We start from the raw sequence: 15,949 nt of genomic DNA on the forward strand, positions 1-15,949 counted from the left end.
TTGCATCACCGTTAATATCAATGGTGACGGAAAAAAATAGTGTAATATCGTGTTCGCCAGAAACAATATGCAATTTTAAATACTTTTGTGTCAAAAAAGACACAAGTATAGTAGGTATGATACCTTTTATTGGCTAACGAGAAAAATTATATATGCAAGCTTTCAGAGCACACAGGCTCCTTCTTTAGGCAAGTTTACAAATGAATGACTTAGGGCCTGTTCACATCAATGTTGCCCTTCCTTTGAGGGGTTCAATCTGAGGTTTCCGTCGGGTTAACCCCTCAACGTGAAGGCAAACGAAAACCTAGTCTTCCATTTGCATCACCATTGATATCAATGGTGATGGAAACATTAATAAAGGTTTCCGTTTGTCACTGTTGTGACACAGAACGCTTCAAAAAAAGGGCAATGGTGATGAGAACAGACCCTAAGTCATTCATTTGTAAACTTGCCTGTAGAAGGAGCCCGTGTGCTCTGAAAGCTTGCATATATAATTTTTCTCATTAGCCAATAAAAGGTATCATACTTACAATACTTTTTTGACACAAAAGTATTTAAAATTGCATATTGTTTCTGGCTAACCCGATACTACACTATTTTTTAGTGTACTTCTTGAAAATGTGGGAAATTGCTGCTAAAGTTCTAAGCCTTGTAACGTACTAGAAAAATAAAAGGATGTTAAAAAAACGATGCAAACATAAAGTAGACATATGGTAAATGTTAACTAGTAACTATTTTGTGTGGTTTCTGTATCTGTATTACATGCAGATACAGTTACATTTATAAAAATATACATTTTTGCTAATTTTCTCCAAATTTTGGTGTCTTTCATAAATAAATACTGAATGTATCGACCAAATTTTACCACTAACTTAAAGTACAATGTGTTACGAGAAAATCTCATAAATCGCTTGAAAAAATAAAAAGCATTCCAAAGTTATTACCACTGAAAATGACACGTCAGATTTGAAAAAAATTGGCCAAAACAGGCTTAGTCAGGTATTAAAGCTAGGTTCTAAATCTGTCATTTGAACTCCCACAATGTACTGCAGTATGTTAATTGGAAACCAGCAGGATTCTGAATTTAGCTTTAGATACAAATGTAGAGGGAAAAAATGTAAGGCAAAAAAAGTACAAACATTAATAAAGTAAAGTTTTTACGAAGTTATAGTTTATGCAGATTCTAGTTGTGGTGTGTTGTAAATTGTTCTTGGTGTTTATATTTCAATTGGTCTTGGTCAATGAATGGATCTTCATACCCCACAAAAATTACTCCTGCTTTTCTGCTGCCAGATGTGAAAAATTAAAATGGCGTCCCCCCAGTTCTTAATTGACATCCCCAAGGCTGTTCTACATCACTACCAGCCTCCTTGAACTCCTGCGGCTGTGCCATTGCCTTGTACTCCCCTGGCATGTGCAGTGCAGAAATGAAGTCGGGCAGAAAACATCTCGCTGCACGGTACATACACATGCAATGACGCATCCGAAAAAGTTGGAGGAGACTGGTAGTGATGTAGTACAGCCAGGAAGTTGTCAATGAAGCATGGAAAGGTGGGTTTGTAGTCAGGACTGTGTGAATGTTCAGGATAGCGGCACCGCCACATGACTCTTTATAGAGTAATTAGCATACAGCTGTAGATAGTGCCCCCTGTAGATATTGCCCCCATAATGCCCCCTGTATATAGAGCCCCCTGTTGATAATGCCACTCACACTATTAACTAAAAAACGAAACAAAAAAAGAAACATACTCCCCTTATCCCGTTCCCGCGCCATCCACTAGCAACAAAGGCCAGCTCTCCTCTGACCAGGTCTGCTGGAGCTGAACAACGCAAGTGGAAGTGGCAAGTGGCCATTAACGCTGGCAGGGCACATTAGTTCCTTGCCATGCCATTCAGCGCCTTTCAATGACGCAAGCGGCGTGATGACGTCATCGTGCCACCTGACTCATTGAAATATCGCTGAATGGCAGGGCAGGGAACTAATGTTCCCTGCACTGCCAGCGCTAGTAATCGTATCTGCATCCTATACAAGCTGATATAATTATAGTGCAAGAGGGGGTGGTGACAGATGGCTTCAGTGGCACCGTCGCCCTCTCAGAGAGGCAGCAGGTCGCCACATGAGGAGAGAGACTCACCTCGCCACATGGACGGTGCGGTCCTGAGTACATACATTCATTACACATACATTCATTACACATACAGTACATGCATACATACATTATACATACATGCATTATACATACAGTACAGACATACATCACACATACATTACACATACAGTACATACATACATTATATTTACCTTTTGTGCAGGCTGCTGCTTATATGGATCTTCTCTTGCTGTGCAGGGAGACTCCAGAGGAAATCAGTAGAAGAGGTGGTGATTCAATGGCGGGACTTCCCCTCAGCCTCTTCATGCCGGCAACAGTGCAGTGCAGAAACCCTTCTTCCCTCCCTCTCCGTCCCGACACTGAGCAGGATCGTATTACAATAGCTCTGCTATTGTAAGGACATGAGAGTGGGGCCAGTGGGGGGGGGGGGGGGGGGTTATTAGTGTGGTACCTGAGAGATGTTTTTAAGGAGGCAGCACATCTTTCAGCAGGTGATAAGTGGAGGGAACCTAGGCCAGCAGGTCTGTAATGCTGCTCCCTTTGAGACTCTGCAGGGTGCCGCTTGAGGCTCTACTCGCCTCATGGTAGATGCGGCCCTGGCTATGTGTGACACATCTAATTATCGTCCAGTCAGTTTTTACATCAGATACTTTGGTGATGTTCTCATCTTTACAGACAGTATAGTGAGCAGAGCTGGGCTTAGGATAGATGGCGCCCCATGCAAAATTTTCTTTCAGTGGCCCACATCATAAAAAAAATGCCCCATAAAAAAGTAATATGCCCCCTCACAGTATAATGCACTTTTTAGTCCCCCTCACGCAGTACAATGCCCTTTATAGTGCTCCCACACAGTATAATGCCCCCACACACTAAAATATGCCCTAAGTGTCACACACCATATATTGCCCCCTGTAGTGCCCCTCCGATACCTCCCTGCTTTGCCATGGGATTCAATGGTATCTGCGTCCTGATGTCGCAGATACTACTGAATGTAGGGTCGCCACCACTGCAGCAGACATATCGGCTGTTAGCAGCGCCACCGAGCATGGGCTAGTAGTTGCTATGGCTGCTACAGTGGTAGTTACGCCACTGAGAAGAGAAGGAGCACCCGGGCGGAAAGTCAGCTGCAGAGTCGCTTCACAAACACAAGCAGTCACTTCGGGCCTGGGCACTTCACAAACACAAGCAGGAGATGGGAGCCATCACAGCACCCCCTTCCACCTGCTGAAGTTATGTTCCCTGTACGATGGCACAGGTCACACACTCCAAAGGCCGGCCCTGATAGTGAGACGCCTTCAACACTTTTTCATATAGCCAAAATCACAATCGTTTTATCTTCAGGGGTTGCAAATACAAAAGTCTGAACGACACTGGCTAAAATAAAGGATAAACAATTGTTCTTCATGCCTCTTTTAAGTGTCAAGATAATTGATGAAGGAAAGATAAGAGAACTTACAGAACACTGACTAACTGAGAAGTAAAAGCGACTCTACAACTCAAAGGATATTGCATGTTGTTGATGTCATTACACAATAGGTTTAATATTACTGTAGCCAGTTGTGACATGTGAGGACTGATTAGTGGGGCTTTAGGAAAAATGTGCAGTAGTGTTAAAAAAAAAAATAGCAGCGAGTTTAAAAAAGCAAATAAAGCGCAAAATCATTATAATAACTTTAGTTTGCCTAAATGCAAATGCACTGGAAATACTACACATTCATTTCCAAACCAAAACAATAAACAGTGTATCCAGTTTGTGCTAATCCTTTACAGAAAGTAAGGCCCCATGCATACGACCGTAAATGATTGACCACGGACACCTTCCTGTATATTTGCGGGAAGGTGTCCGGGCTGTAGAAAGCCTCTGCAAAAGATAGGACATGTCTGTTGCTGTTTACGGGCCGTGCTCCCATACTTTATATGGGCGCACGGGTCGAAAATGTTGGTGGCTGTCTGCGCCCACCAGTGCGTGTGATCGCGGACCGTGATTACGGGCACAGCCGTCTGCATGAGGCCTAAAGAAAAATGAATATTAGGCTATTCAAAAAAAATAGCAGTTCCGGCATTTTTCTTTAAAACCTCAAAAATGTAATGTATAAACTGAAAAAATGTTTCAAATTTCACGTTTTCTGAACTAATATTTAGTGGCATAACCATTTTTTCTGAGAACTGCTTGACATCTGTGTTGCATGGAGTCTACCAACTTCTGGCATCTCTGAACAGGTGTAACGTCTATGGCCATTGTCTGTCGTTCTAACTTACTCCTCGACGACCACGGCCATGGACGTTCTGCTGCTGTGCTGCGTCGTCCCCCTGTGATGTGCCGGCACTCACTTCCGGTCATCAACGTTTGAATTCCTGGACTATAAGAGGGTCACCGCCCTTCTTATCCTCGCCTGAGCATTGTTGTTGTTTCCCTTAGTCTGTCTTGCAAATGGTCTCCTAAGTGTCTTCCAGCTTCCCAGTGTTCCCCGTGCCTGTATCCTGTATCCTTTTTCCCGTGCTATCAGCACCATCCTGGTATACTGCCGTGCTGAACTGTTGTCGTATTTTGCTGCTTCTCCACGCCTGTTCTACTGCACTACGTTTGACGTCTACCTGCCGCCTGGTCCCAGCCGAGCCTGCCTTGCTTCTGCCTACATTGCCTCAGGTACCCTTTTCTGGACTATAGACTCAGTACCATATCTGTTTGGCGAGCTGCCATCCCGCTACACGGTACGGCCCAGTGGGTCTACACCCCGCATCGTGACAACAGGTATTCCAGTCCAGGAAGATTGATTAATTAATTAATTGTAATGAATTTGGTAAAGTTGTATAGATTACTATATATGAAAATGTGCTGTTTGCCTTTAGGGCAGCAGGGTACATAGGGGGCAGCATGGTACATAAGGGTCAGTAGTGTATATAAGGGGCAGTAGGGTATATAAGGGGCAGTAGGGTATATAAGGGGCAGCAGGGTATATAAGGGGCAGCAGAGTATATAGGGGCAGCAGAGTATATAAGGGGCAGCAGAGTATATAAGGGGCAGCAGGCAATATAGGGGGCAGGACAGATCTCTTCATTTTATCTGTTCTACTATAATATTGAACACACACCTTTACAAAGAGACAAACACATGCAGACACAAATATATGTATATATATATATATATATATATACACACACACACACACACACACTGTAGCTTATACACATACAAACACAGAGACACATACTGAATACACACACATCTACACACAGAGACACTTAACATCTCTCCTTGCTGACAGGATCACAGGCTTCTTGCAGGACGGGCTCTGGGCAAAGCTTCCTCCTCTGCTCTTGCTCCTCAGCTCTTATTTACTCCGTGTTTGTAGCTAGAAGCAGAGGACAGAGAAGAGCCCAGTGGCGCCCCCTACATGCTGGGAGGGTGCAGCGCCCTGTGCACTCGCTCAGGTCGCACACCCCTAAGGTCGGCCCTGCCAATAGCCTTCTGACACATCCAGGTGATCTTTAGTAAACTGCATACGGGCAGCAATGTTCTTTTGGGAGAGCAGCGGCTTGCTCCTTACAATCCTGCCATGCACACCATTGTTGTTCAGTGTCCTCCTAGTGGTGGACACATGAACATTAGCTAATGTGAGAAAGGGCTTTAGTTTATTAGAGGTTACCTTGGGTACCTTTGTGACCTCGTGGACTATTATATTATATAATGGTCTTGCATTTCCTCCATTTGTACACAATCTGTCTGATTGTGGATTGAGGGAGTCCAAACGCTTTAGAGATGGTTTTGTAGCCTTTTCCAGCCTGATGAGCATAAACAACTCTTCTTTTGCTGTCCTCCTAATTTTTTCGAGCCATGATACAGTTCCATAGACATGTGTTTTGAAGATCAGACTTTGATAGATCCCAGTTCTTTAAATAGAACAAGTCGCCCACTCACTCCGGATGGTCGTTCCACTGATTGAAAACACCTGACTCTAATTTCACCTTCAAATTATCTGCTAATCCTAAGGCTGAATGCACACGTTGCGCATTACGTGTGGATTTTCCGCGCATATTTTCATTTAGCAAACCCGCAGCGTAATACAGTACTAGCAAAGTAAATGAGATTTCAAGAAATCTCCCCTACACGGTTCAGATTATTTCTGCACGTAAATTGACCTGCGGTGCGTATATATATATGGGTATAATATGTATAATATATCTTGTGACAGGACCAGGAGAAGGTTATTTAAGGGGTATGTGTCATAGTGGCAGACTACTATTGGTGCCCCTAGCACAGCGGAATGCTCTATACAAATTATGTCTGTCTCCACATACCGCATCTTTACAATGAACTTGCCATGTACACAATCATGTGTTGCCTCTTGGACAATCAGACCACAAAGCAGGTCTGTTTTGCTGTTTGGAGCAGTGTGCAGTAAATTTTTGCCACAGGCAGCAAATAGGCTAAAAGCACATCTGCTCATACATACCCTCTTTGCCCCTTAAATGTCCCCTTTCAAACTGAAGAACAGATTTGTAGTAATACATTTATTGTATTGCTCCATAAAGTGACTATCTGTTTCCTAACTGCATGTTCTGCCCCTAATTTTACATTATTTCATTATTTGATGCAATTTGGATTCAGATAATTTTTGTATTATTATGGCAATTAAAATCTTTTTATTGTATTTATATTGTATAAATATGCATTAGAAAGTGGATATTACCACTATGAACCATAGGTGTGCTTCTTTGACCATCCAAAATGTTGGGGGTAGGAGTATAGGTAAATTAGTAAGGTGTAATATATATATATAGATAGATGATAGATAGATAGATAGATAGATAGATAGATAGATAGATAGATAGATAGATAGATAGATAGATAGATAGATAGATAGATAGATAGATAGATAGATAGATAGATAGATAGATATTGTAACAGTGCAGGTTTATGGCAGAAACTGTCAGGTTTTAAGCAACCAGGGAACATGTACAGCAGAGAGGGTTTTCTCTGCTGTTGCTTGGGTGTAGAGCCCGGAACAGGGCCTGTTTACTGGAGTGTGAAGGAGAAGGGCGGCTTCCACTGCATACAGTCCGTGTCTTGGGCTGTCTGATGAGCCTAGTTAGGCTTCACCTGAGGCGGCTCTTTAATTCAGGTGTGTGCTGTTCACACAGGACTGTCAGTTTGGGCAAAACAGGCATGCTAGCCTGTGAGAGTCACCACCACGTATGGGAAAGCTGTGTATGTTTTGAGGTACTGGGCACAAGGCTCAGCGTCTCTTAGTGAGGGACACTGAATGTATTAGTTAGAGGCTGGACGGCCTAGGGTTTGTTTTGTACAGTTTTGTTGTAAAACTGCTTGCTGTGTTGAAGACAATAAAGCTGGCTGTGGCTGATTTAAATCCCTATCCAACGTGCTGGAGTGAACTTTCTATGTGTGCCAACCATCTCACCCTGGAGATGGCGATCCTGTGAGCTAAGTTCTCCCCCAGGGTGTGTGTATACATATATATATACACACATATGTATATATATATATATATATATATATATAGAGCAAAAATAGGCAGCACTCCGTATGTGAAGATGAAAAAAAGAGGGTACTTTAATGTCCCATAGGCAACGTTTCAGCTCCTTCCTCTGGAGCCTTTCTCAAGCTTGAGAAAGGCTCCAGAGGAAGGAGCTGAAACGTTGCCTATGGGACATTAAAGTACCCTCTTTTTTTCACCTTCACATACAGAGTGCTGCCTATTTTTGCTCTATATATGATTGGGATTTTGGTCTAATCTCCTGGGCTTGCACCCACATTATACCGGTGCTGCTGGATCCATCTGTTTATCTATATATATATATATATATATATATATATATATATATATATAGGGAACTAGTTTAAAAACGTAATTTTCAGTACACACAACAAGAATATACCAGAAACCCATGCATTAGGGAAATCGGGTGACTCAATAGATCTTTTAGGCAGAAGAAGAAGAGGATGACTTCCTCTGAACATTAAAAGAAGTAACGTATAGGACTTTTCCAACCAATTTGCTGACACACTTTAACACTTCTGAAGATAAATAATTTGCATCATGGCCAGCTTCGGTGCTTGGTTTATTAGAACCTCTTTACATTCTTCAGTGAACTCTCTGCTTCCACAATACGTCGAACCCTATTACGATTATTCTTTATTCCTAAATGGTTTTCCCTTAGAACCACTTTTGATTAAATGAAAAGTCCTGAGGGGCTATGATACTATTGTTCTCTAGTCTACAGAATAGAGAACATGGATTTACTGCGAGGTGGTGTACCCTCATTCACTACCGGCCTCTTTATGGCATTGGGGCTGTGCATGAATCTATGCTAGGAAAATATGCTTTAGAGTCCAGCTTCTTAACCTGTGGTATGTATACCCAAGGGGTACAAAACATGTTTCAAGGCCAGTGTTCCCCAACCAGCATCTCCACAGCTACATATGGCTCTTGAGGCCCCCTGCATGTGGCTCCACAGCTGTAATCACAACAGCAGAACAATATTGCTGGCAATTAACACTCAGGGCTGCACAGTCCATGAGAGGAGATGAGCATCATCGCCATCCATGAAGCAAGGGAGTGGCAGCGCCACTGAAACTAGCCACTGCCACCCCCTCCTGCACTAATTGTACCTGCGTCTATAGAACACAGGTACAATTACATGCATAAGCGATAAATGGCCAGGCACGTTCCATGCCCAACAATTCAGCGCCTTACAATGACGATGATTGGCAGGGCAGAAGGACTTGCCCCGCCAATCAGCGCCTTTTGATGTCATCGCGCCGCTACCATCATTGGAAGGCACTGATTGGCGGGGCAAGTCATTCTACCCTGCCAATCAGCGGCTTTCAACAATGCAAACGGCACGATGGCGTCATTGTGTCACTTGCATCGTTCAGCCCCAGCAGACCTGCTCAGAAGTGATTTGGCCCGCATTGACATAGGACGGCGCGGGAACAGGATCAAGATGAGTATGTAAAGTTGGTATGCTTCATTTTTTTTGTGAAACATCAACTCCCAGCATATCCTTACCATTGTTCGGACCATGCTGGGAGCTGTCGTTTTACGCCATACAAACCTATATGGCAGGGGTTGCACTAAATTGAGCTGTATTTGTGTTGGTGTTGTATTTATGTACTGAACTTGGTTCTGATGATGTATATATGTACTGAGCTTTGTTCTGGTGCTGTATATATGTACTGAGCTTGGTTCTGGTGCAGTATATATGTACTGAGCTTGGTTCTGGTGCAGTATATATGTACGGAGATTGGTTCTGGTGTAGTATGTATGTACTGAGCTTGGTTCTGGTGCAGTATATATATACAGAGATGAAAAAAGCAAAGGATTGGAGCAGCACTGTGAACAAATGCCTGACTAGGCTGGTGCAAAGCTTCAAAAATAAAGGAGTGACCTCTCCTTATGTGTTAGATATCTGTAATGGCAGGAAGGAGGTGAAGGGAAAGTGAGCCCTAATCTACCCACCGCCCTGTCCCTGCCTACTTGCAACGACCCGCCCTAGGCGACGGGGTACAACTGGGCGGCGGTCCCTACGCTGTCTAAGTGCACGGGAAAACAAACAGGGAACACGCAAGGGAAGGGGCAGTAGCCCACGGAACGCCGCGAGGAAACGGAGCGGTGAATGAGTAGTCAGGACCAGGATAAGGTGGAGTATACCCAAGTGAGCACGGGGGAGGAAGCAAGCCGGAGGCAAAGCAAAGCAGGTTAAGCAGAACAGCAGCAAGGCAGAAGCACGGCAGAAGCAGGCTGGAGCAAGCAGCAGTGGGGCCAGGAATCCAAAAGAATTACACGCACTGAGGAGGAGAACACAGCAGGTAATAAAGGACAGGGGGCGGAGCTAACTCCGACTGACCAGGCCGCGATAGGCTCTCCCACTCCTGAGCCTGCCACCCTGGTTGGTGGGAGAGGGTGTCAGTCGAACAGGTCTGGCCTCAGGTGTGGATTGATTAATCCCAGGAGTATACCTAGACGTAGTACCTGGCAGATCCCTAACAATATCCAAAAAAGAGAACGTGAAGCAGCACTCAAATAAAGTGAATTTATTCATCCAACATGGAACCACAACGTTTCACCTCCTCTATGAAGGCATTTTCACTTTATTTAAGTGCTGCTTCACGGTCTCTTTTTTGGATATATACTGAGATGGGTTCTGGTGCAGTATATATGTACTGAGCTTGGTTCTGGTGCTGTATTTATGTACTGAACTTCGTTCTGGTGCTGTATCTATGTACTGAGCTTTGTTCTGGTGCTGTATTTATGTACTGAGCTTTCTTCTGGTGCTGTATTTTTGTACTGAGCTTTGTTCCGGTGCTGTATTTATGTTCTGAGCTTGGTTCTGGTGCTGTATTTATGTACTGAGCTTTGTTCTGGTGCTATATTTATGTACTGAGCTTTGTTCTGGTGCTGTATTTATGTACTGAGCTTTGTTCTGGTGCTGTATTTTGTACTGAGCTTTTCTCTGGAGTTGTATATATGAACTGAACTTGGTTCTGGTGCTGTATTTATGTATCGAGCTTGGTTCTGGTGCTGTATATGTGTACTCAGGTTCGTTCTGGGGCTGTATATGTGTACAGCTTGGTTCTGGAGCCGTATCTGTCAGAGCTTGGTTCTGGAGCTGTAATTATATCAAATAAATTTCTAACTAGTATAGAAAATTTTCTAGCAAAAGGAATGATAAGTATTTAGAATTGTGCTGTTTGGGAACGACGTTGTTCATTACAGGCTTGTCTTATTTCAGGGTTTTGCCTTCTTGACGCCTTGTTTGGGGAATTGGATCTCGTTGCTCCTGGCGTTCCTCTGTACTCATAGTTGCTCTTCTTAATCTCTGAGCGAAATATATATATATATATGATGATTATCAGCATTGTTCCTTTTATAAGTGAGCATGATCACATGTAGCAGCTAAGGGACAATTCTGATAATCAATATATATTATTGGATAATTACGCCTGCAATTCTCTTATGTAAAAGAATTGTGTCTTGGTATTTTTTTGAGATAAGGGAATTACATGCACAGTAATTCCTTAATTACTCCTAAAAATAAGAAAATCGTGAATCAAATAAAAAATCGTCCATAGGGTTGACAAAAATCTAGATTTTATTATTTTGCAAAATCGCCCAGCCCTACACACAGTGATAACTCTGAGTACAGATAATGTAGTAGTGTTACCTGCAGTTCTATGTAACACCACTGATAACACACAGTGATAACTCTCTGAGTACAGATAATGTAGTAGTGTTACCTGCAGTCCTATGTAACACCACTGATAACACAGCGATCACTCGGAGTAAAGATAATGTAGTAGATGCACACACAGAAATATATACACATACAGATACAGGGTTGTAGCTAAAGGCTTATGGGCCCTGGTGCAAGAATTCAGCTTGGGCCCCCCTACCCCTTCTCAACATCACCAGACCCCTGCGCACGCCTATGCCCAGCCGCCTTGCCCGACAGACCCCATTGATGCCTCCGCAGTATAATACTCCCCATAGCTGACCCCACAGTATAATGCCCACACAGCTGCCCACATAGTATATTGCCCCCCATACCTGCCCACACACAGTATAATGCCCTCATAGATGCCTCCACACAGTATAATGCCCCCCATAGCTGCCCTTACAGTATAATGCCCTCCATAGTATATTGACACCCATAGCTGCCCCATACAGTATAATGCCCCTATACAGTATAATGCACTCCATACAATATAATGCCCCATACAGTATAATGCCCCCATATCTGCCACATACGGTATAATGCCCCCCATACCTGCGCCATACAAAATAATATCCCATACAGTATAATTCCCCAATACAGTATAATGCCCCCCATAGCTGCCCCATACACTATAATGTCCCATACAGTATAATGCCCCCCATAGCTACGTAATATGTTGGCGCTATATAAGTAACTGAAATAATAGCTGCCACATACAGTCTAACACACCCATACAGTATAATGCCCACCATAGCTGTCCCATACAGTATAATGCCCCCCATAGCTGCCACATACAGTATGCCCCCATAGCTGCCACATACAGTATGCCTCCATACAGTATAAAGCACTCCATGGCTGTCCCATACAGTATAATGCCCCCCATACAGTATAATGCCCGCCATAGCTGTCCCATACAGTATAATGCTCCCCATACAGTATAATGCCCTCCATAGCTGCCACATACAGTATAATTCCCCCCATAGCTCCCCTAAGAGCCAGAGCGGAGAACCACTTGGCAGTCCCAGCACGTCTATGCATTACACGGACGGTCATTCATATAAATGGCCGAAATATAATATTACATGCTGCAAATGTACAGTCAGACACGGCCTACCCCGTTGATAACGAATTGCCGGAGGTTATAGAAGCCAGACCCACAGCGATTAGCTGATTGGCCTGCTTCCATTCAGAAAGTGTTGTCTTCATCAGACAACCCCCAGAGATCTATTTCCATTTAATATTCAGTGTGGCTCAACCGTACCTCCCAACTTTCAAGTATCACAAAGAGGGACAACCGATGTGTCGCGGCAAATTTTTTTCTTTTGAGCCTCCCTCCCAATCCCCACCCATACACACCCGATTCAGCCCACGCAGTATCATGCTCCCATAGTGCCCCCACACCGCGGCATACCAAATAGCTGCCACCACACAGTATAATGCCCCCATAGCTGCCACCATGCAGTATAATGCCCCCATAGCTGCTACCATCTAGTGTACTGCCCAATAGATGCACCCATACAGCATAAAGCCAACACAGATGCCCCCATACAGTATAATGCCCATACAGATGCCCCATTCAGTATAATGCCTAAGCAAATTCCCTCATACAGCATAATGCCCCATAGCTGCCCCCATGCAGCATAATGCACCATAGCTGCATAATGCACCATAGCTGCCCCAATACAGTATAATGCCCCCTAGCTGCCCTTCTTAGTATAATGCCCCCTAGTGCCAGTTCCCTTGTAGATAGTGACACAGTGCCCATGTAGGTAGTGCCCCTATATAGTGCCACAGTGTCCATGTAGATAGTGCCACACACCCCTTGAAGATAGCGCCACCCCCCCCCCCCGCAGATAGTGCCATTGGGACTCCATCTAGAAGCGGAATCCCCAGCCAGAGCATAGGCCGGGGATTTCGCTCCTAGAGGAGAGCCCTGATGTCAATGTCCATGTATGGACAGTGACATCAGTGGCTACTTCTTGAGCGGAATCCCCATTGCCGACTCTGCCGGACAGCCCCTGACTTCAACGTTCATATATGGACAGTGATGTCAAGGGCTTCGCCGAGCACGGCGCTTGAAGTAGCACTGCGCCGGGGAGTTCTCGGCAAGCAGAGGAGGTCCCTCTGCTCCTCCGCTCTGAACTAATTCTAGAGCAGGGAGCTGATGATTCCCTGCTTCACAATTGTGTTCAACTGTATCTGCGTCCTGACAGTGCAGATACAGTTGACAGCGGGACATACCCCAGCCGCCTGGGACAGTGGGACACCGCCCGGAATTCGGGACGGTTGGGAGGTATGGCTCAACACTACCTGTCATATTCAGAAGTGGGTCACGAGCTACAGAAGGTTGGGGACCTTTGCTCTAAGGTGTACTTGCAGTATCCTCATGATGTGCTTAGTATAGGTGCAAAACAATGTATGATCAGATCTGTGGGTGCACTGTATTTAAAGGGAAGGTGTCACGATTTTTATGTTATTTTATTATATTGCTTTTAATAAAATATAAACAAAAATTGTATTTATTGGTGTTGTCACGTTCTAATTTTTACTGTGTTCAAACTTTTACTTCTCTATGGGGGCTGCCATTTTTTTTTTCATCTCTGTATGTGTCGATTAATGACACATACAGAGATGGAATACGGCACATACAACACCATAGATAATGCGAACAGGAGCCGTTCCATTCTCAGAAGAGTACACCGTCTGTGTGGGAACGGCACATGCGCCGCTCCCACACAGACCAAAACGAAGCTCGTTTGCAGAGCGAAATCCGGCGCCATTTTCATGTGTACCGGAAGCCGCTGCCGGACAGTAAGATGACGACTTCCGGCCGTGGCTCCCGGCCATATGTTCAGGTGCAAGGAATAGGAGCGTAGACCAGCGGAGGTGGAGGTGGCGGCGGCGGCACTTAATTTATATTCGTGTATGTGATGTGTGCATTATGTTCGTGTGATACTGTCTGCTGAGCCCTGTATCTAATCCTCCTACACTGTGCAGTCGCTCAGAATATGGCGGCACACAGTGTAGGAGGTTTGATGATTCAAACCCTTCCTTCTCCTGGCACTAGCCAGAAGAAGGGAGGGGGGATTGTGTGAGGACACTAGAGGAGAGTGCGTCCATCCCAAATTTGCAGCATAAATCAATGAGGTTGCTTTACCACAGTGACCATGCTGCAATTTTGGGAACTGCTCCCTCTAGTGCCCAGCACATGGAAATGTTATAAATTAGAATCTAATTTATAATATTTCCTGACTTGTGAAAAAATTAAAACAATGTGTAATCACTCAAATACTAATTGTTTAACTGAAAAAAAATAATAATAATAATTTCTAGCGACCCATTCCCTTTTACTTAAAAGGGCTTAGAAAAGTTGAGAAACATTTCTATAGAATACAGTAAACATGCTCAATCTTTGCCCTTTCAATTGATCTTCTGTTCTTGGGGCATACCTATAAGGTGTACTGAGTGCCCCAAAACCTCTTTGTCTCATAAAAAAAAAACAGCAGCACTGTACTATAAGACTATAAATCAAGTGATGGTGGGGGTTCCTAGTACAGACTTTACAACATTGTGGTGCTTTTTTGTACACTGCACATGGGCCTTATGGTAATGAGGGTCATTGATATTGACACCTGCCTAGCTTTCACTAAGCCCAATAATGGTTGGTCCCTGGTCATTTTGTTTTTCTCTCAATTTGTTGACAGTATCTCTTTATCGAAGTTCAGATACAAGATAGGGCATAACACAGCAGATAAAGACTTCCCGTCATTTGATGCTTGTGTACCAGGCTCATATCTTAATCTTATACATTGCAACTGTAATCCCAATAATGCTTTACTCCGTTTCTCAAGTAACAAGTCACGCGGTGTAAATGTATGTATGTTATATTTTGTGTGTTGTGTAACTAGTCATATTGAGACGGGTGGCATTACTTGTATCTTTACACTTCCTGGAAAATAAATATACATGTTACCTGATACTGCAAAAAAAATAAATAAAAATAAACTTACAGTACCTGGTATTTGGCGAGGAATTTGGCTTTACTGCAGGTTATAGACTGACGTGGACTTTGGCCTTTAGTAGAGACAACTCACACACCACCACATTTACTAAGCTGTAGTGAGCATGACACTTCCACGCTGTATACAACTGAGGGATTTGTGTGTCGTAAGAGATACATTGCCTGGACTGTGCAATGCTGAGAAACCTGCTCATGAGGTCTCACACAAGGTGACTGATGACTGCTCCCTGCAATAGGAACTGCTGGTGAACACATAGCTGTCACTGATGTATATTTTTGGCAGGAGTGACAATATTACATAACTCACAATATTAAACTGACTGCGGTTTGGTAATAGTCTACCAGAAATCGTGACAAATGCACATAAGCTTACCTACCAGTATACCCAGGGGCGTAACTAGGAAAGACTCGGCCCCATAGCAAATGCTTGACCGGCCCCCTCCCCCCCGGTGCCACATTCACCCCCCTTATAATTAGTGCCCCCTGTAGAATGTGCCATACAGCCTCCCTGTAGACAGTTCTATACAGCCCCTCCTATAGACAGTGTCACACCCCATCTGTAGATAGCGCCCCCACCTCC

The 15,949-nt window shown here is 44.0% G+C and overlaps 1 protein-coding gene across 2 annotated transcripts in view; it reads right to left on the reverse strand.

Annotated features, from left to right (window-relative positions):
• The window catches only part of UNC13D (unc-13 homolog D), a 114,043-nt gene extending 98,624 nt beyond the window's left edge, over nucleotides 1–15,419 (reverse strand). For both annotated transcript variants that reach the window (XM_075846585.1, XM_075846584.1), the window contains exon 1: nucleotides 15,364–15,419. The gene's annotated coding sequence lies outside the window, so the exon portion shown is untranslated. The remainder of the gene's footprint in view (nucleotides 1–15,363) is intronic.
• Nucleotides 15,420–15,949: the final 530 nt, after the last annotated feature.

This window comes from Rhinoderma darwinii, chromosome 13 (genome assembly GCF_050947455.1).
Source record: "Rhinoderma darwinii isolate aRhiDar2 chromosome 13, aRhiDar2.hap1, whole genome shotgun sequence".
Lineage (NCBI taxonomy): Eukaryota > Metazoa > Chordata > Amphibia > Anura > Rhinodermatidae > Rhinoderma > Rhinoderma darwinii.